The following is a 22574-nucleotide window of genomic DNA, read 5'->3' as shown; positions in this document are numbered from 1 at the left end:
ATGGGTATTGAGCACAGAGGGCACTTTTGAAGGAAAGGCTCAGTAATTGGTTCCACCCCCTAGTAGAGCTGTCCTGTGCTAGACTGCACCGCCTCAACATCCTCAGTACTTCTGACCCTTACCCTGAGCAATCCATCGCTGCCGCACAGTGCTCTTACCACTGGTACTAATACACAGGCTTTCAAATAGGAGAAAAAACAAAGGTAGTAACACCCCGGAAAAACCTGTGTACAGGCGCGTTATAAATGACATATCTATATCTAAAGCGATCTGAAAACACTGCGAAAATACATAAAAAAGAAGGCAAATAACGAGTTAGCCAAACAGAAAATGCAGTTTTCTTTTTAAACGTGAAACAAACAAAAAAATATAAACTTGCAAGGATTATCTCTGTATTGGTTTATAGTCATAATGTCGAAAAAAAATGTCGACTTACAAAAATGTAGAAAAAAAATGTAGAAAACAATAATGTCGAAAACCTATACATATAATGGAAAGAGTCAATTTTTTGAAAAATAAATGTCGAACAAAAATGTCAATTAGCACTATCAATAAATACATAAACAAGAATAGTATCATTTACTAGGGGGTTCCCCCCCAGCCCCCCCCTCACCCAACACCCCCGGCCACCCCCCCCAGCCCCCCACCACCCTCTCACCCCTCATACTCAACACATTTTAATTATATATATATTTATTTATTTTTTCGAAAAAATGTAGAAATAATTCGACATTATTCGTTTTCGACATTATTGTTTTCTAAAAAATGTTTTCGACATTTTGACTGTCGACATTATTGCATTCTACATTATGACTGACCACCCTCTGTATTATATTGTTACTGCTAAATGGATCCGAACAGAACGGGGATTATGCCGAGGCGGCATATTGGTTCCTTTCCTATTTAATGTATAAACATATATGCGACCTTGGTGATATGCTCCAGAGAATGCTAATGAGTTCCCCAAAGTTAGGGAATATATGAATGAAATATGTGGCATATGCCGATGATATTGGCCTCTGTGATTTGACCCCAATAGTGCTTCAGCGCCCCCATAATGGCCGTGGACTCCTATTTTCTGAACTTCGATCTGAAACGAAACCTAATGAAATCAAATGTATTCCAAGTGGACGGAATTACATTTTTACTGGTCTCTTGACCAGGAACGCTTAGAAATAGTTCCAAATTTTAAATATCTTGGTATGACTAAAAGGAGGAAATTAGCTGGTCAGAACAATAAGAGACGAATGGCCGCGGTAAGTGCCAGGAAATTTGGTCGCTTATCTGCAATCCCCATACACTACTATTACCATCAGAAAATAGTCCCTCGAATTTTGTATGGTGCAGAAAGTGGTCTGATGTCTTTGAACTGGGATACATTAGGGGCAATCCTGTGGAGAAAACCACTATCTTTACCCCAGGGGGTCCCAATCACAATTCTGAGCCATGAAATGGGCGTAATCTCCCTGCGTGCACGAGCGAACAGGCTAATACTACAACTGCTCTGAAAACTCGAGTTCCTCCGGAAAACAGTTTATTCATGAATGTAAATGCTGCTGCTAGCAAAGGAGTCTGCAAGGTTTCGAGATCGAAACAGTCTACCTCCACTTTAACCAGCGTTCATTTGACAACAGTATAATTGATAGTGATTCCTGATAGAGTTAAAAAGAAAATGCTCAAACTTGATTGGATCTACAACCGTGCACAGGCAATTAATTATTCTCTTTTTTATCATCTTAAATCAGATATTAGAGCTTTTTTTTGTTTAGCAATTTTATTAGGCTTTGTAATGGATAAATACAGGGTATAATCATCAACAATTAACCATTATAATACTTGCTAACCAATAGACCAAAATACAAATTAAGATGAGTTAACAATTAAAAGAGATTACAGAATTTAATGTACTACCATCATACTTAAAAAACCAACCTTCAAAGAGACACCAAAACGATATGGCAAGATTGAACATATTTCCTACTAGAGAAGTAATGGGAGCCCGAGAAAGTATACCAAGGAATCAGAGGTTGTGTAGATATTGGGGGCTTGCCGTCGAAACTCTCAGACATCTCATCATTGAATGATATGACTAACAGAAGCTGCACCTAGAGTGGTTTGGAATATTTGTGTGCTATGAACCTTTTTTTAATGGATCTATTTTGATCTAGAATTTTAGCTCGCTAAGAAACTATTTCAGACAATGTAATGACAACATTGAGATACAAGTTTTCAACTTGATATCACTTTACATGAGATGGTATTGAGGCGTACATTTTGAAATTGTGTTGTATGGTCATTGTATCGTTATTTATTGTGCTGTGAAAAAGTGCAAAAAGTTAAGTACACTTAAATAAATAATCAATTAATATATCTGTTTTATTTGCCACCTTCCGAGGTGTCTGCCTGTGGAAGAGACCTACGTGCTCCTGAAAGTTACCAGCCAAAAGCATGTGCTGCTTTTTTTAAGGCAAATCTGTAATTATCGGCCTGAAAGTTTAAATTTTAAATGTTCTTCAGCTATATTTATTTCTGCACTATGAGTGGATCCCCAATTTACATTTTAACCAAAAAATTATTTGCGGTGAATGCAGCGAAGTGGGGGTGAGTGTGTAAGTGTGTGTAAATGTGGCGTACTTGTGCAGGGCATTTTGGGCCACAGGTAGGTGGGAAACGAGGGGCTGGGTCTCTAGTGTGAGAGGCGGGGGGGGGGGGGTGAAGATCCCATGAGTGGTTTTGGTAAATTTCATCTGAACAAACCACGCCTTCAGATTTTCCCTGTAATGTGTGACATTTTCTTCAACTGCCATAAACTGAAGAGGCACGACCTGTACCGGTGGTTGGCTGTACTGTGAGTGTTAACCCTTTCAAAATCAATTAGTTGTTACAGATAGTGTATAGAGGAGGGCTGAGCCTGATCTGGAGGTCAGTAGATATTGCAAGTGAGAGCATTGTGTCTGATCTGGAGGTCAGTAAATGCTGCAAGGGGGAGCATTGTGTCTGATCTGGAGGTCAGTAGATGCTGCACGGGGGAACATTGTGTCTGATCTGGAGGTCAGTAGATGCTGCAAGTGGGCGCATTGTGTCTGATCTGGAGGTCAGTAGATGCTGCAAGGGGGAGCATTGTGTCTGATCTGGAGGTCAGTAGATGCTGCATGGGGGAGCATTGTGTCTGATCTGGAGGTCAGTAGATGCTGCACGGGGGAGCATTGTGTCTGATCTGGAGGTCTGTGGATGCTGCAAGGGGGAGCATTGCGTCTGATATGGAGATCTGTAGATACAGTAAGGAGGAGCATTGAGCCGGATCTGGAGGTCAGAAGACAGTGCAATGATAGTGCAGAGCTTGATCTGCAGGTCAGTAGGTATTGTAAGAAGGAGTGCTGCACCTGATGTGAAGGTCAGTGGATACTGAAAGTAGGGGAGCTGAGACTGATCCGGTGGCCAGAAGAGTAGAGTATCGATAGTGGTGAGCCTGATCTGGAGGCCAGTGATAGTGTAAGGATTGTTGAGGACGATCTGAAGGTCAGTAGATACTGCAAGTAGGAGTGTTGAGTCTGATATGGAGGTCAATAGATACTTTAAGCAGGAGCACTGAGCCTGATCTAGAGGTCAGTAGAAACTATAAGGAACAGTGGTGAGCCTTATCTGGAGGTTAGTAGATAATGTAAGTAGGAGTGTTGAGCCTGATCTGATAGTCAGTAGATACTGTAAGGAGGTGCGCTGAGCATGATATGGAGATCAGTAGATAATTTAAGAATGAGCCCTGCGCCTGATCTAGAAGTCAGTATATACTGTAAGGAGGAGTGCCTAGTCTGATCTGGAGGTCAGAAGATGATCTAAGTATAGTGCTCAGCCTGAGCTGGAGGTCAGTAGATGATGTAAGAAGAAATGATGAGCCTGATCTGAAGGTCAGCAGATACCATAAGGGGGAACACTGAGTGTGATCTGGAGGTCAGATACTGTAAGTAGGCGAATTGAGCCTGATCTGAATGTCAGTAGATACTGTAAAAATGTGTGCTGAGCCTGATCTGAAAGTCAGTAGATAGTGTAAGCAAAATAACTGAGATTGGTCTGGAGGTCAGTAGATACTGTAAGAAGGAGCACTGAGTCGAATTTGGAGGTCAGTATATATTGTAAGGAGGAGTGCTGAGCCTGATCTGGAGGTCAGTAGACTGTGTAAGCAGGAGTACTGAGCCTGATCTGAAGGTCAGTAGACTGTGTAAGCAGGAGTACTGAGCCTGATCTGAAGGTCAGTAGAAAGTATTAGGAGGAATGATGGGCCTCATCTGGACATCCATAGATCGTGTAAGGAGGAATGTAGAGCATGATCTGGAGGTCAGTGGATGGTATGAGGAATGATAAGCCTGATCTTGAGGTCAGCAGATGCCATAAGGAAGAATGCTGAGTCTGAACTGAAGGTCAGTTTGTATTATAAGGAGGAGCACTTAGCATGATGTGGAGGTTGGAAGGATTTTGAAGTCTTGTATGTGTTTATCCTGTATGAGAAGAGGCAAACAACGTTAGCGATGATAGGGCCCATAATCCTGAAATGGCATGATCTATCCCTGATCACAAAGCATCCTTTGTAACTCAAGGCAAAATATGACAGATCAACCAATGCTGAACCTATCCTGGATTTACTTATCAGCCACCTTTGCCAATTATCAATTTTACATTCCACACAATTTCTAACAATCAAGCAATCATCAGAAAATGTTTAACAATACATCTTTGGTCATTGATTTTTTTCTGAAGCACATTCGGGTAAGTTACGAAGAATGTCACTGATACAGGTACTTTCCTTTAAGTCCTGTTCTGTGTGGGGGTTTCTCCTCGTGGAATGGTACACCCTTTCCAACTTTGAGGTCAGTCCTGATTAGTAGAACAGGGTACCCTAGCCCAAATACCACCTACCAAGGAAACCAAAAGAACCATGCTGGTAATCAATCGCAGAAAACTACATAAAAGGGGTCCTAACAGAAAAACAAATCCTCTATTATTTAAAGTACCAGTCTGGATCTGTTTTAGCAAACAAATCAAGTCTATATTTCTCAGGTGATATAGCACATATTATTTAGCTACACCTTTTGCATTTTGGTTTAATAAAATGTTTAGTCTGTGATTTTTGGATTCATATTTGTATTGTAAAAAACACAATAACATACTAATGGATGTTCAAAAAAATAACAGAATATAACAACCAAGGGGTCGATTCATGGAGCAAACGTGCCCCGAAAATCCCAGCGCAAGCAGGCGCAAGGTGGTGCAAGCGTGAGAAACCCAGCGCACGCGCACACGTGCGATTCAAGGAAGACGCTGCGCGTGTTTCCCGCTGTCCGTGCACCAAATCCTGCCATGGCGCACGCAGGCACACACGGCGTGCGCTACGCACACAGCAAATGCGCACACAGCGCGGCGCACACAACCAAAGTGTGCGGAACAGTGGGCGTAACACGCAGAATGGGGAATAACGCGTGAAAAAGAAGGTGTAACTGGGGAAGTGTTGCAGGGAACTACACGGAACGCCCACACGCACGCGAACAACCCGTATTCATGGATTCGAATACTGGAAACCCGCGCACCGCAAAAGACGCACACAGGCGTCAACGCGTCCGCCACACGAAGGCAGGTGGAAGCGTCCCCGCGCACAGTATAAAAGTGTGTGCAAACAACAAACACGTATATACAGCTACAATGAATGCCCCATTTCTCGCAGCACTGATCGTGGGACACCGCAGGAGGAGGAGAATAGCCAGGGCATGCATTTTCGCACCACGGACAAGCCTTTTTGGGATGCCTGACGACCAGGTCTACGGCAGGTATAGGTTTCCACCCCATATCATCCTAGACCTGGTCAGGGAGTGGGAAGATGACCTTACATCCCCCACCATTTGCTCCCAAGCATTGAGCCCCTTGGAGAAGGTGCTCAATGTCCTGCATTTTTTGGCCACTGGGTCATTTCAGCAGACTACTGCCATAGTGGGGGGGGGTCTCACAGGCCACGCAGTCATGCTGCCTACACCAGGAACTGGCAATCATGACAGCGCGCCCCTCAGTCCGCAGGTACCTATACATGCCCAGAACACCCGCAGAAAGGCAGGCCGTTGTCCTGGATCTTTTCAGGGTGGCACACTTCCCCAAAGTGCTTGGTGCCATAGATTGCACCCATGTGGCCCTATGTCCACCTAGGGCCACTGAGCACATCTACCGAAAACCGCAAGCACTGGCATTCCATCAATGTACAGGTGGTAGCGATGCAAAGGGAATCATCACCTCTGTCTATGCAAACTACCCTGGCTCCACCCATGACAGTTTCATATACAGAATGTCCGCCCTGAGCCGGGCCCTGGAAGCTGGGCAGCATGGCAACAAATGGCTCCTAGGTGAGTACAAATGCCCTTGCACATGATTGCATGTCACACACACACACACACACACAAATACACAAACCCCAATAATCACAACCATTTACACATCCCCAGGGGACAGTGCCTACCCTCTGAGCAACCACATGATGACGCCAAACCGGAACCCCACCACACCACCCCAGGTAAGATACAACGCCGGTCATATTGCAACCAGGGCCATAGTGGAGCGCTAATTCGGAGTGCTCAAGTCACGTTTCCGCTCTCTTGACCGCTCTGGTGGGCAGCTACTCTATGCACCCCCAGTAGTGTGCAGGATCATTGTGGCAGCATGTGTCCTGCACAATCTTGCAACACAGCAGGGCGTACCGGTGGACATGGTGGTGCCCCCACATCCCCAACCACAGGCACAGGCGCTGCTCGTGGGAGGGGACAGGGCATGTGGCAAGGAAGCCCGGACCCAGCTTGTGGCCACATTTTTCACCTAAACTCCCACCCCTGCGGAGTGCACACAGGCCTGGCACATACCAGGTGACAATCGATGATGACAAAGAGACAGTCAACTGTCACAACCCTACCCCTCTGAGATAGTTGCCATGGAAGTGCCACATTGTCTGCATCCCTAGCTGCTTAAACACAAGCTATCCTGTGTGACCAAAAGGCACACATATGACATGACATGATATGGCATTTGTAACGTGCCTATACACAAGTATTTCAAGGTGCGATGAGGCAGGGAGGGGGGAACAAGGGAAGACAGACAACGATACTACTAGGCCAGGTGTCATTTAGATTGTGCAAGTGCAGGGGTAGGGGGAAGGGAAAAGTGCAAGGGGAAGGGGAGGGGGGAGTGCAGTACAGGGTAAGTAGACTAAAAAACAAATAAATAGGCCAGGTGGTGGCAACTGCAAAGGTAAGTGCAGACAAGTGCTGGTAAGGGGGGGCTGTAGGGATAGAGAGACAGTCCCGCAGTGCAGGGGTTGCCAGGGAGGCAGTGCAAGTTGAGAGTGGCTGGGCCAGGGACCGAGGTCGGTGAGAGTGGCCCAGTTGCAGATCCAGTGCAGTTCCAGTGAAGAATTTTGCAAGAGAGAGGCAGAGAGAAAGCAGAAGCAAAGAGGAAGGTCTTGAGGTGCTTCCGGAACCGGAGATGGTTCTCTTCAAGTTCCAGTGAGGCAGGAAGGCTGTTCCAGAGTGAGGCCCCTGCCGCAGAGAGAGATCTACCCCAGCTAGTTGCTTTGAGAAGCGGATGACCCTGACATGCAAGGTATGAATCACACACACCTGCAAAACAGGCCATGGCCATTGCTGTTATGTCACTCAAACCCTCCCAAACCACAACATAACATGGCAAGCAATACCCATACACCAACACAGTACCAATAAGGTACACATTGCCATGTCAAAAATGTACAGTGGCATCAGACAATGATGCCTGACATGGAATCAGATGAAATGACTGACCAACAACCTCCCACCCAAAATAAGTCATTTCCAAATGCATTACAAGAGTTGTAGACGTAACATAACAATGAATGCCTGTCTACATGCACATTGTGCATTGCAAAATCAACACTGCAGCTTCTGTGTGCCTTGTCCAACTCCTGCAACACACTGCTCAGCGCACAGCACAGTGAACAGCCATTCTGTGTGATGCACACCCTGAGCATCACATCTAAACAGACCACATCAAAAAGCAAATTAGGCATGTACAGGATCCATAATTGGTCACAGAACATGTGCTGCAGGGACACAGTGGGCAGCAGAAGGCAAACAGTGTACACGTGGATATGCAAGGTGGTTGTACATGTAGTGCATCATAGTGCAAGTGTGTCGGTCAGTAAGGACATGCACTCAACATATGCATGTGCAATCAAGTGACCATCAGTGTCCTCTACACATCACATGTGAACATTCACCATGTGTACACCCCAGCATGTCAAACCACAACTATCCCCTCACACCTGAAAGGTAAACACAACACATGAACAGGCATTGATCAGCAGAACACAACATGTACATAGGATACCACCATTACAATGTCAGGGTTCCCATGACACTGCAGGGCAAGGAAACTTTCAACAATAACCCCCCCCCCTCACAAATGACCATGACCCACTGAACAACTGCACCTGGGTCATGGAGCCTTCAACCCTCAATTTCACCTGGCCACAGGATCACCCTTCCCCTTCGTCACCATCTCCCACCTTGTGTGTAAAAAGGTGCCTGCACCCTCATAGTCCACCCTCATTTGCAAAATCACAAAATCCAAGCCAGAAAAACGAACCAGAACACCCTCCAGTAGATGACTTGACGTAGAATTACTTCCCAAAGGCCAAGTACTACCACAATGATGTAACAACCAAGGTAGCACAGTAAAACAATGTCACAACAGGATGTGAACCATGTGTGGCACATAACATAGAATGATGCACCATGAACGGATGTGTACTGTCACAGGTCCCGTGTACAGGCGTGGGAGTGTCACGAAACAACCACCCCCACCGTGTCCCGGGTGCCTGCAAGGTCAAACTCACACAGGCCTCTGAGACCCTGGTGGGGAAGGAGGGTCAGGGATATGCAGTCGGGACAGGTGTTGGCACACTGGATAACTGGAATGAGTGGCAGGAGAGGGGAGGAGGAATGACACATGAAAGTAGGGAATGCACGAAAATGTACTACCTGCATGAACACATACACAATCCGAACAAACTTGGACATCATTGTCATGGTCTTCTGTAGCCAAGGCTTAGGAGTGGCACGAACCAACCACCCCCTCTAGGGTTTTGGCGCCTGCAAGTTTGGGGCTTACACAGGCATCCGCAACCCCAGCGGGGAAAGAGGGTTAGGGAACATTGCTTGGATAGGTACGGGATGCATGAACACCGGGTAGAGGGTACAGGGTTTAAAATTGGATAGGACTCCGGGTGATTAGGGGAAAAAAAATACCAAATTGAATTACACATTCATCCATGCATTAGTGCACCCCCAGCAAGCCTATGCAGAGCAGTTTGAAAGAAAAACAACAAGACACTTAGCTCTGGTTTTGAGTGCTGGCCTCCTGCCTGCGCACTCTCAGGTCCGTTTACAGGAGCACTGCAATGCTGCAAAGAGAGCCACAGTCAATAATCTGTACGTGCCGATTACACAGAAACACACCACCAAACATGCCCCATAGCAATAAACTACTCTACAAACAGACAATCTGGTGTAGATGCTTCGTACCCATATATAACATTACCCCTGTGATGGGTCATACACAGTCAATGCAGTAAGTCAGCCGCCGGTGGGTGCGTGGCAAATGGAACACCAATGTGTCACAATTCACACAACATGCAATGTTCCCTGGGTAAGCAGACAGACCCATATAGCAAGGCATGACTTCAGAACAAGTCGTGTTCCACCATGGCCGAAACAATGTTGGCAGTGCATGTATCAAAATGTACATGGAAATGAAATGCACTGCACCCGAGTATGTCCCTTGCTGTATGTCCCTGTGAGCTGCCCCTTTCCATGTCTCGGAAGGCTACATGGTTGATACAAGTGCCTCAATGGACCTTGGTGTACCGGAGGGTATGTGCCACTGCCCCTGCAGGTGTCCCAGACAACCTTACAATCAACAGCCATCAGTCCACCAACACACCTGAGCTGCACTGTGTGCTTCAACACCAATATTCGTCCAAGCTCACCCTCAGTGCTGTGACTAAGCCTGCATGTGCAACTCGCCTGGTGCAAGCGTTGCTGTGTTGTGGCCCCCCTGTGCTGCTCACCTTGCCTGGAGTTCCTTGGAACACGTCAGCAGTTCTTGGATGTAGGTCTGCAATCCCTGTGCCTCTGCTTGTGCACACATGTGCATGTGGGCACCAATAAACGTGTCCAGAATTCAGACGTCCAATGGGCCATGTCTGCTGGCAAAAGTGCTCTGGAGGCTCATCCCCCTGCAGAAAGGGCATGAAACACATGATTAATGCTTTAAAGTCATCTGTGTGTGTCTCTTCAGGCATCTCATCACTGGACCATGTCAGAGACTTACATCAGAAATCACACCATCAGTCCGTCTTTCACATCAAAAGTGTGGAACACACTATCTACGGCATGAATTGCAACAAGCACGTGTACAGTAAAGATAAGAAACATACTACACAATGCATAGCAATGAATGTACACATTAATCATGAAACACCCCATCTAGCAAAAGCTGACCAGTGGACAATAACACCGCAATCATCCCCACTAGGGGTGTCAACACAAGTCACACAGCACCAGACATGCCACAGATATGACAGTGCAAAGCCCTTGTGTAATAGGTTGTCACACCGAACCATCATTGCGAGCCCATGGATAAGGGAGGCAGGAGTGGCTTATGTGAGTCAAGGACCCCAAGCAGCAAACACATACACAAGACAAGCCTGAAGGGCCCAGCTGGAACAGACAGTGGATGCCTTCAAAGGCCACAAAGCACTGCACCGTTGCATGAAAGCACAATAGACAAGCAATATTAAACTATATTAACTAATTACACTAACTATGAAAAACCTACATTACCTAATTAAACTAACTATCAAACAGAAACTTAACTAACTAAACTAAAAGAAAAATCAAAAATGGCCACATACGACCCGGGGAGGGGGGAGGCACCCATGAGGGGGGAGGTACAGGGTGCTGCTCAACACCCACATGCGATGATGCTGAGCCAAAAAAAAACTCCATGGGATCAACGCCTGCACAGCCCGACCTATGTGGGAGATAGATGGTCGTCCGAGTCTGGCTCATCCTGGAAAGGAGGAAGTGGTACAGTAGCCTGGCCACGCCTAGCCGCAGCTTGCCCCTCGTCGGCAGCAAGTCTGCCGGACGGCTGAACCTGGTTCTGTGTGGCAATGTGATGTAGGTCTGCATGCAGAACCTCACGTGATACACGTGCTTCCTCTTGCAAGGTAGCACATGTAACACGGAGTTCCTCCTGCAAGGCCTGGCTGGACAACCTCTGCACCTCCCGGCAAGCCTGTAGCTCAGCCGAGATGGTACGCTCAAGCTGTGCAAACCTCTCCTCTGCCCGCTGCCTCTGGGACATCATAAGGACACCCAGAGTGGATTTGAGGGAAGCATACTCCCCCCTCAGGGCATCCATGTGCACCTCTGCGTGAGCAGCAATTGCTTGACGCAGAGACGACATTTCAGCCTGGCATGCCCTGTCTGAGGCCGCCATGCCCAGCCTGAGCGAGCGGGCCATGTACCGTGCCGCCTGCTACTGGAGAAGCACCTGCCTAGCAGGGGGGAGCACAGATCGGGCCACAAGCTCCATGCTCTCAGCGATGTTCTCCATTGCTGCCCCCTGCTGTTCTGAATTGGCAGTCATGTCTTGCTCCCACTCAGTATACTGCGGATGCGCGCAGCGACTGCTTTGCCGGGCTTGACCCGTGCGGGACACAAGGACCGGGGGTCCTCGCTGTGTTGGCACCGCCCGCGGCTGCACGACTACATGCCCCTGTCAACGTGATGTCCCAGGCACATCAGTGACTGGTGTGGTGGGTGACCCTCCGTCCCGATCCACCATGGGCGGAGGAACCAATACTGTCTGATCCCTCAGTGCAGGTGTCGCAGACAGAGGAGTGTCCACATCAGAATCACTCACCCCTGACACATGGACTTGATGCTCATCCAACTCAACAATGATGTCAGAGTCGTCATCAAGGCTGGACTCATAGACAGCCAGAGACAAGATGGACTGTAGCACTTGGGGGTTTTCGTGGCCTACCACCCCACGACCACCACTTGTGCCGGGTTGATGTAGTGGTAACAACCCTCTGTCTGGCATGACAACACCATCCTCCGCCTCCATTGCGTCATCACCTGAAAAATATAGAGAAAAAAGGTCACTACACATGTCAGAAGCACACAACACACACACACCGACAACAAACGCATCAGGCAGACATGTGACACACAACATATAACCTGGCATGCATGCTGGGTCAACTTTGAATTGCTTCTGTGATCAGACCTGTTGAAAGGTGGCAGTTTCCATGGAAGTGGGTCTATGCAGTGCAGAAAACGTATACGCCACTCACTACCTACATGTAGAAGGACTCCATGGTGTGTGCCAGGAAATGTGAAGGCAGTGCAAGGTCAAATTCAGGCATCACGTGCATTGTGCATTCAATGTGTACCATATCTAGAAGCCAAAAACCCCTCCACCCCAGTACAAAAGCAGGGATGCCTAGCATGGTATCAAAAGGCTGACCATACACCTGCGTATTGACAGGCAGTGTTGACTGGCATCAACATCTTAATGTGATTCAAGTGACAACACTGCAAATGATGATGGGACAGTAAGCAGGACACATGATGAAAACTCTGGGGGCCGCCCACGTGTGAAGAAGGCACAACAACAGTTGGACAGAGTCATTGGCCATTGAACAGGCTGAGGCCTCTGAGCCACACAGATTGTCAGACCCTAAACATGTGTGCAATGCAGTACTGAGCCACAGTTGACATGGGAAGGCTGATGAGATGCCATGCAATGCATGTCACCCAGGACTTGTATTACAGTGATCATCCAGTCAAGGACACATAGGGGCATGCGTGCAATGCACATGGAGCATGGATGGGCACTCATGTCCCTGCGGGACATCTGACCTATGCACAGTACAAGTGAGATACCCTGCATCAAGTACTGAGGCTGTACCACACGGTATATGTCTGGCAGATTCTACGCTGGAAGTTAGCATCTACACAGGACGCATGAACAGGAAAGTACACATTGGCAAGATTGAAGCAGACCAGTGCAAAGGTGGCACTGGGGTGCATAGTGGCAGAGGAGGGGCAAGGGAGCATGCCTACATGGAGTCCCCGCATGCAGGCAGAGGAGACATGCATCATGGAAGCATTGCATTAGTTACACATCAGAACCATGTACACGTCACATGTAATGGCAATCATGCACAACACATCCCACAAGTGAAACACACACATTCTCAACAAACATGCATCAACACTCACTGGACTGGGCATCAAAGTCCAGCATCTCTCCCACTCCTTCGACCAATTCAGGTGGTATGAACTCCGCAATGAGTGCCTCATGCGGAGTGAGCTCTTCCTCCTCTGCTGCAGGCCCACCGCCAGTCACCAGAGTCAAGTTGTAATTAGAGGCACGCTTAGCCTTAGAGCTGCGTTTGATGTCATTCCAACGCTTTTTGCACTCTTGCGCCGTGCGCACCTCATGGCCGAATTAACTGACATGTTCCGCAACATGCTTCCAGTGGGTGTCACGTTGGGCAGCCGTAGTCTGACTATTGGCACCCACTAGCATGTCACGGCTGTGGCCCTGCACGTAGCCCACGAGGAAGTCCAGTTCCTGCTTGCAGAAAGGCTTCTTCCTCGACGTGCAGGAGGTCGTGGCTGTGTGTGGGGTCCCAGCCTGTGCTGTAGGTGCAACCTTCCTCCTCTTGGACTGTGGCGCAGACCCTGGCTGGCTAATGCCGCCCTGACCAGTATGGCCAGTGGGTTCGGTGGATTTAGCCAAGGGAGTGGCAGGTGGAGGGACGACCAAAGGCCTGACTTGTGTCATTGGCAGATAATGGACCCTGCGCAGCAACATCAGCTGTGGCAGGGTCATTGACCGCAATGGTCCTGGTTGGACTCACAACCGGGGTGTTGTTGGGTGCATCTGCCCCTGCACTTGCCAACACCCGGCTGTTCGGGGCAGCAGATGACATAACTGCCCCAGGGACACGTGTCGTGGTCTGAGCAGCCCGGCCTGCCCCTATGGATTCCCTCCTGGCCTGTTGGAAATCTACCAGGGGCTCCTCAAGTGCCAATGCAGCCTGCGCTGGGAGACCCTGAGCCTGGGTGGCGGTGTCCACAGCTGCACCTGCAGCTACCACTACCCTTGGGCCCGTGGCAGTTAATGGAACGGACTGCCGGGTCACACGGGTGCCAGTGCCAGATGCAGAAGCTGCATCCCCCGGAACCACAGAGGGTGGTGGCATGACTGCACCGACACATGGCACAACATTGTGCTCAAGTGGCGCACCCCTGCCTCTTCCCCCTCTGTGGCCGCCCTGGACACCCTGGAGTCCCCCTACTCCCTGGTCACCACGGCCACGTCCCCGACCACGCCCGCCACGAGGAGTACGCCCAGCTGAGGCGCCCCTCACCTTTGGTGTCCTCCCAACCATGGCACAGATGTAGTAGTGCCGGCACAGATGGAGTAGTGACCTGGGCAATTGGGGTGAAGGGGGTGGGAAGCAAGATGTTAACAGCCCCCCTGCACCTGCAAGGCTGTATGTGACCCCGGTGATGTAGTGACACCCACAGTGGGAAAAATAGCGTGTGCGACTCACCGTCTGACTAGCACGATGCAGAAAAACACGCGTAGCCAATACCCCCGCCAAAAGAAGAGATTCGTCCTTGATAGCTGTGAAGTTGTGATGGCGCGCGAAACAACAGGAAGCAGCAACACACGTCGGTCTCCACGAAAGGCACGTACAGCGAACTGCTGGCCCCGCTCACCTTTAACCCGTGCTGAAGGAAACCTCCGCGCGCGTCACGTCACTTACGCGCATGGGCCCTTTCCTCGGATTACACGCGGATGTGCAGTTTTTCACGCGCGCTGAAACGCCCATGCACGCCTGCGCGCGTCACGTCACAGAGGCGCTTGCGCTTGAAGGGCCTTCTGTCCAATGAAATTGCGTATGCATGCAGACGCACTTACTCGCTAAGGGCCTTTCCTCGAATTACACGCTGACGTGCCGAATTTTCATGTGCCAAATCACTCCTTATCAAGCTGGCCACACGTAAGCACACGGAAGACCATGCTTCTGCCCAGAAGGCTGAATTACTGCCCCCCAGAGCCCCGAGCACGCTCCCACTTGCCATCTGCTGCTGCCTGACTGCCTGCTGCCCACGTGCCCTGCCATTTGCTGCCTGCACATCAGCCAGGGGTGCTGTTGCTGTGACCACCCCTGCTGGAACCGAAGACTCCGGACTGGGATTCCATCGCTCCACAGCCCAGCCCCAGGACCCAGTTGCCCACCCACTCCTGCCTCTGGGGTTGTCATGTCGAGCACTGCGACATCTGGCACCACTGACAACCCCCGGCCAGAGAGGCAGAGGTGCACCAGCTTCAGTGCCAGGGAAGTTGGTGTCCTGGTGGATCAAGTCCTGGGGCAGTATGATGCCCTCTTCGGAAGTTCCTGCGCCGACAAGGAAGGACGGACTCGGATCTGGACGGACATTGTGACTGCCATCAACGCGGAGGGGGTGGCAGTCTGCGACTTCCAACATGTCAAGAAGCGCTGGGAGGACTTCAGGTCCAGGACCCTCAACAACGCCCGGCGCCTCTTGAAGGCAGCGGATGCTAAGGGGGAGCCGGGGCCACTTGTCGGAAGATCAGATGAGGGTCCTGGAACGCATATCCCCAGAGCTCCACGTCCAGGTCCTTGAGAGGCAGACCCGTCTGGAGTCGAGCGGTAAGTGTACATGCATCCTGTTTGTAAGCTGTGCGTGTGGTGATGTTTCAGTAGTGTGCAGGTTGCACATCTGTTTGTATGGGGCCGAGTATGGGTGGGGGTGTACAGGGCCGTGAGGCTAACACATGCGAGGGCTGTCATGTGTGAGATATGGATGGTGCATGTGTGTGTAGGCTTGCATGCCAAATGCAGTTGTGTGGGCACACATGTTTGGATGAATGTGTATGTAAGTAGGCATGTTTGTGATGTCACGCATGTATGTTGTTTTCAGCTGCATGTATCAGCACTGTGTACATGTGCGTGTGTGAGTATTTGACAAGGGTGCAACAGTGATGCAACATGGATGCATGTGACAGCGGGATGTGGAAGCCTGATTGGCAGATGTGACATGGATGCCCATCTGAACACTGCGACAGTTGGCAGAGGTGTACACATGCATGCAAGTGTGGTGGTGTGTGTACATGTGTAGTGCACTCCCTGTGTTGCATACTTGCCAACCCTACCGATTTAGGCGGTAGGATACCGCTTTTGAAGCAGTCCTACCGCCTACCGATTTTTTAACACCAAATACCGATTTTTTTTTGTAAAAAAAAAAAAAAAAAAAAAAAAGTTTTTTTTTTTTTACATTTTTTTTTTTTTTTGCCCACGCCAGCTCGGGGGAGTCTTTCAAGGGCTCCCCTGAGCTGGCATACCGGGAGAATGCGCGGCATGCAGGCTTTTAATGTCAAAGGCACCCACGGCGGTGGGCTAAAGCGCACCCTCCGCCGCGGGTGCCTTTTGCAAAAGGCGCCATTAGCCCCCCACCACGCCAGCTCGGGGGAGTCTTTCAAGGACTTCCCCGAGCTGGCGTAGCGGGAGAAGGCGTGGCATGCAGGCTGTTAATGTCAAAGGCACCCACGGCGGTGGGCTAAAAGCGCCCCTCGGCCGCGGGTGCCTTTGGCAAAAGGCGCCATTAGCCCCCCACCACGCCAGCTCGGGGGAGTCTTTCAAGGACTTCCCCGAGCTGGCGTAGCGGGAGAAGGCGTGGCATGCAGGCTGTTAATGTCAAAGGCACCCACGGCGGTGGGCTAAAAGCGCCCCTCGGCCGCGGGTGCCTTTGGCAAAAGGCGCCATTAGCCCCCCACCACGCCAACTCGGGGGAGTCTTTCAAGGACTTCCCCGAGCTGGCATACCGGGAAAATGCGCGGCATGCAGGCTTTTAATGCCAAAGGCACCCACGGCGGTGGGCTAAAAGCGCCCCTCCGCCGCGGGTGCCTTTGGCAAAAGGCAACATTAGCCCCCCACCACGCCAACTCGGAGTCTTTCAAGGACTTCCCCGAGCTGGCGTAGCGGGAGAAGGCGCAGCATGCAGCTTTTAATGTCAAAGGCACCCACGGCGGTGGGCTAAAGGCACCCCTCCGCCGCGGGTGCCTTTGGCAAAAGGTGCCCTTAGCCCCCCACCATGCCAATTCGGGGAGTCTTTCAAGGACTTCCCCGAGCTGGCCTAGTGGGAGAAGGTGCAGCATGCAGGCTTTTAATGTCAAAGGCACCCACGGCGGTGGGCTAAAAGTGCCCCTCCACCGCGGGTGCCTTTGGTCAAAGGCGCCATTAGCCCCCCACCACACCAACTCGGGGGAGTCTTTCAAGGACTTCCCCGAGCTGGCGTAGCGGGAGAAGGCGCGGCATGCAGGCTGTTAATGTCAAAGGCATCCAATGCGGTGGGCTAAAAGCGCCCCTCCGCCGCGGGTGCCTTTGGCAAAAGGCGCCATTAGCCCCCCACCACGCCAACTCGGAGTCTTTCAAGGACTTCCCCGAGCTGGCGTAGCGGGAGAAGGCGCAGCATGCAGGCTTTTAATGTCAAAGGCACCCACGGCGGTGGGCTAAAAGCGCCCCTCCACCGCGGGTGCCTTTGGCCAAAGGCGCCATTAGCCCCCCACCACGCCAGCTCAGGGGAGTCTTTCAAGGACTTCCCCGAGCTGGCGTAGTGGGAGAAGGCACAGCATGCAGGCCTTTGATGTAAAAGGCGCCCACGGCGGTGGGCTAAGGGCGCCCCTCCGCCGCGAGTGCCTTTCACAAAAGGCACCATTAGCCCCCCATTACGTCAACTCTGGCGAGTCTTTCAAGGGCTCCCCCGAGCTGGCGTGATGGCAGAAGGCGTGGCAGGTGCCTCATTGTCATTGAATGCACCCGCGGCGGCGGGCTCATCCAATGACAATGGGCTGCTGACGCGCCCAATTCCTATCATTACCTCCTCGCCTGACTATTTTTGAAACTTTAAGATTCCTACAGATTTTTGGTCACAGAATGTTGGCATGTATGGTGTTGCATGTGATTTCTGGCTCACTTTTGCCTGCTCATGCTGTTGTATGTGTATGGATGGTGCTGGCAGTTGCAATATGGCTGTGGTATGGCTCATGTGTGCAAGTTGAAATGACATGTGTGTTGGGGATTGTGATGGCATGTCTGAGGTTTGCCAATGCCACTCATGTACAACTGTCATGTGTGTATGTGTCCATTGTACAGTGCCCTGATGCCTGTGTTTTATTTCTCCCTGTCTGCAGTGTCAACTGATGAAGAGGGCGGAGAAGGTGCTGTGGAGCACAGCGGCGGGGATCGCACCACCAGCCGGAGACGCAAGGCCCGCCTCCCCTCCCAAATTGTGATCTCATCGGGGAGTGAGGAGTCCGGTGCCGCGTCCCAGGCCGCAGCTGCCGGGGGGAGGTCCAAGAGACGGAGGTTGGAGTTGGACTCCTCGGCAGCAGAAGGGGCAGCTGGGACCCCACAGGGCCCAACGGGGGAAGATGGCACACGAGTCATCCAGGTTGGTGGGGGGTTTGGTGGAGGAGGAGGCCGTGCAAGCAACAGAGACGGGGTCTGGAGGTGGGGATTCCACTGGTGCTAGTGGTGCAGTGCAGGACCAGGGACAGGAGGCAGCACAGGCCGCTGCGGAGGTGCCTGAGTGCAATCCTGTCCCTGATCCTGTCACTGCATCATCTTGCACCAGCAGGGATGCCTACGTCCAGACCCGTTTTCAGGCAGGGGATGAGCTCACGACAACTGGCCTTCCTCTGCCTGCGGACGTGGCTATCCGGGTCCCGGTTGAGCCTGTCCTGACTGGTGTGGCGTTGCGTCAACGGGCCATGCAAGGTGTCCTGCAGTCTTTTCATGAGGAGACTGCACGTCATCCCGAATGGCTCGTTGACCGCGTCGGCCTACTGGGACAGGTCACCCAGGCCGGATTCCTCCATTTGATGGGGCTTGCTATGACCCCCTCCTCAACTGAACCCCCTATGCGCCAGTCGTCCTCCGTGCCATCTTCCCACCCATCAGTCACCTGGGTGCCCTGTGGAGCTGCCTCTGATGGTGCGGCCAGGCTGGTGGAGGAGGCATCCCTGCCACAGTCGGGAGTCGGATGTCCAGCAGGGGTGGCCAGAACAACGACTGCACCCCAGCCAGCGGAGGATGTGCAGGCAGCAGGAGGCAGTGTACGGGCAGAGGCACAGCAGCAACAGCAACGTGGTGGGAGCCATGATGGCTCGGGGCCTTCGACATCGGAGGGGCAGGCATCGGCCGGAGGGCAGGAGGACCCAGGACGGGAAGTGTCTTCCGTGTGGCAGCAGTTGGGCCACGCCATAGATGCGGAGCGGCAGCGGGCGGAAGAGTCACGGCTCACGATGGTCAGGGCGGAGAACTCCATGCGGAGGGCCCTGAGGCGGGCCGAGTGCCTCGAGGCAATTCGCAGGGGGTTGGATATGGACACGTCGACGGCCCTGCGGACCATCGGGGCCATGGAGGAGGACCGCCTCCGGGACATTGAGCAGGAGTTCGATGATGCCCTGGCCCGGGACATCCAAAAGTGAGCCGTCGGACTAGCCCGCTGCCCTTGTAAATAGTTCTGTATTTAGTCTTAGGTTTCCTTTGGTTTTGCATTTTTTTGGACCTTTTGGACAATGGGCCACATTTTTGTATATAGTTTTATTTTTATTAGGTAGTGTTATTAGATAGGTTTCATTTCTTCTGTTGGGATCATGGACCCTGGATTGTTTACCTGTATATAGTTGACTGTTGGATTTTCATTTTTTTTTACGATTTACCCATGGAGCAATGGTTTTCTCACAGTGCTGGGGGGTGGGGGTGCAGGGCGACATGAGTTGGGGGCCTGGTGGAGGATGCCCTGCACTGCTGGGGGGGTGGGGGTGCAGGGGGACATGTGTGAGGGCCTGGTGGAGTGTGCCCCACAGTGCTGGGGGGTGGGGGTGCAGGGGGACATGAGTTGGGGGCCTGGTGGAGGGTGCCCTGCACTGCTGGAGGGTGGGGGTGCAGGGGGACATGTGTGGGGGCCTGGTGGAGGGTGCCCCACAGTGCTGGGGGTGGGGGTGCTGGGGGACATGAGTGGGGGTGCAGGGTAGTCCCCCGTGGTGTGGGCTGCCTGCAGGGGCCGTGGAGGTTGTGGAGCGAACACCTGGGAGGACCCACACCGCCAATTCACGTGTAGTACTCCACGGAACCCCTGAAATACACATACCCTGCTGGTATCGCGTGTGAAACTTCCCGCGCACCCCAAAATACACATACCCAGGACATTCGCGTGTGGAACTTCCAGCGCACCCCTGGAATACACATACCCAGCTGAAATCGCGTGTGAAACATCCTGTGCACCCCCAGTAATACACGTACCACGCTCGCACAGGGCCAATCGCGTGTGAAACTTCCCGCGCACCCCAGTAATACACGTACCCTGCTGAATTCACATGTGTAACTTTCCGCGCACCCCGAAATACACGTACCCAGGACATTCGCGTGTGGAACTTCCAGCGCAACCCCGATATACACGTACCCTGATGGAATCACGTGTAGAACTTTCCGCGCACCCCTGAAATACACGCACCCTGCTGAATTCACATGGGTAACTTCCCGCGCACCCCGAAATACACGTACCCAGGACATTCGCGTGTGGCACTTCCAGCGCACCCCTGATATACACGTACCCAGCTGAAATCGCGTGTGAAACTTCCCGCGCACCCCTGAAATACACGTACCCTGCTGAATTCACGTGTGTAACTTCCCGCGCACCCCGAAATACACATACCCAGGACATTCGCGTGTGGAACTTCCAGCGCACCCCTGATATACACGTACCCAGCTGAAATCGCGTGTGGAACTTCCTGCACACCCCTGAAATACAAGTACCCTGCTGAATTCACTTGTGAAACTTCCAGCGCACCCCTGATGTACACGTACCCTGATGGAATCGCGTGTGGAACTTCCCGCGCACCCCTGAAATACACGTACCCAGCTGAAATAACGTGAGGAACTTCCCACGCACCCCAGTGATACACCTACCCCGCTTGCCGTGCTGGTACAGGGTTAGCACAGCCCTTTGCGCTGGATTGGGGATTTTGATGGCTTTTCCCTGCGCAAGGGGCGTTCTTGGGGGCGTAACTGGCATGCTGAAGGGTCGCTGCGCCACTGTGCGCCACGGCTGGTTTTGGTGGCTGGAATCCATGAATACGCTGTGCGCGGAAATGTATTTTGGCGCACACGGCTGGCGCAGGAATTCGCACGCGCACACTGTGCGCCAGCCGCGTGCGCCACTTGTGCGCTGAATTCTATGAATTACCCCCCAAATATCAACACCCATGTGTGATGAGATGAAAGTGACAAACACACAGAACCTATCTCTCAAATACAACAAAACTAAGAAAAGGGTTCTAAAAACAGAGCAATTAAATAGCAAAATGTGTCCAAGGTCGACGCATATCACTACGTTTCGGCAGAGATCGATGTACCGCCTTCTTCAGGACCATGAACCCCGGAGAGATTAATTAAAAAACTAAAAAACACAGGAAAGATATCACCTGACTATAATCGATTCCAGTTATAGGTAACCACTGGGTTTCTCACCAGATGCCTTAGAGTTCAAACCGACCCAGTTCCAATGGTGCTAGTCAACTAATTGCTTGCCCAATGTTGTTCTTGAGTTCCTTTATTATCAATTCTAGGAAGAGGAGATATATAATCATGAAACCAGGGCACGAGTCCCTTTCCAAAAGAAATGGACTGAGTTGCTTTTTAAAAGACATTTTTTATGTATAGGAAAAGACAACATTATACACATACCTATATGTATTAGGTAGTAGGTACCCGCTACAGCACAACAGTGCTTATTTGTCTTTTTTTTAGGGAGGTGAGCATGAGTCACTGTGGAGGACCAAATGTATGAGTCCTAAATGAAAAGAAATGGATACAAAGCCTTTTAGGTCCTATTGAAAAATAGGCCATGCGGAGAGATATATATGTGTAATGTGGCAAAGAGACGCGGGGCAGACAAAATTGTTTGTAGACTTACGGGTGAGTAATGCTTCTCAGGTGTCTGCAGGCCCTCAGCTGTGCAGCCAGCTGCTGAGTTATGTGCTCAATGGCACAAGGCCCCGCAGATATTCCTTTTTAGAGCACATTTCCTTAGAAGAATCTGTAAAAAAATGTGAAAAGGAAGTAAAATAAAAAGTTTAAGTTCCTAGGGAACAAAAGTTGCCTAGCAGCAAAAGTCACTTCCATGGGATAGTCGTAATTTATGAATGAGGGGGGACAACTCAACATAATTTACCCTCCAGCCTAGAAGTGCCATGGACAATCCCAGATCCCTATCCAATGTCCCTTATGATCCGGTAAGGATACAAAGGAATGGCGGCTGAGCTCTGAAACCCAGGTGCTGTCTCCACTTGTAAGAAGGGTGCCCTTCTCTGGACCAGGCAGTAGCTGGACC

General features: G+C 51.0%; 1 protein-coding gene across 6 annotated transcripts in view; it reads left to right on the top strand.

Moving 5' to 3' along the window:
• The window catches only part of CACNA1E (calcium voltage-gated channel subunit alpha1 E), a 3100882-nt gene that overhangs the window by 463538 nt on the left and 2614770 nt on the right, over positions 1-22574 (top strand). The gene's annotated exons all lie outside the window — the stretch shown is intronic.

The sequence above is a fragment of the Ambystoma mexicanum genome, chromosome 1q (genome assembly GCF_040938575.1).
Source record: "Ambystoma mexicanum isolate Mex_15411 chromosome 1q, UKY_AmexF1_1, whole genome shotgun sequence".
In the NCBI taxonomy this organism is placed as follows: domain Eukaryota; kingdom Metazoa; phylum Chordata; class Amphibia; order Caudata; family Ambystomatidae; genus Ambystoma; species Ambystoma mexicanum.
The sequence above is the reverse complement of the archived record's forward strand: the minus strand, read 5'-3'. Positions and strand labels throughout refer to the sequence as shown.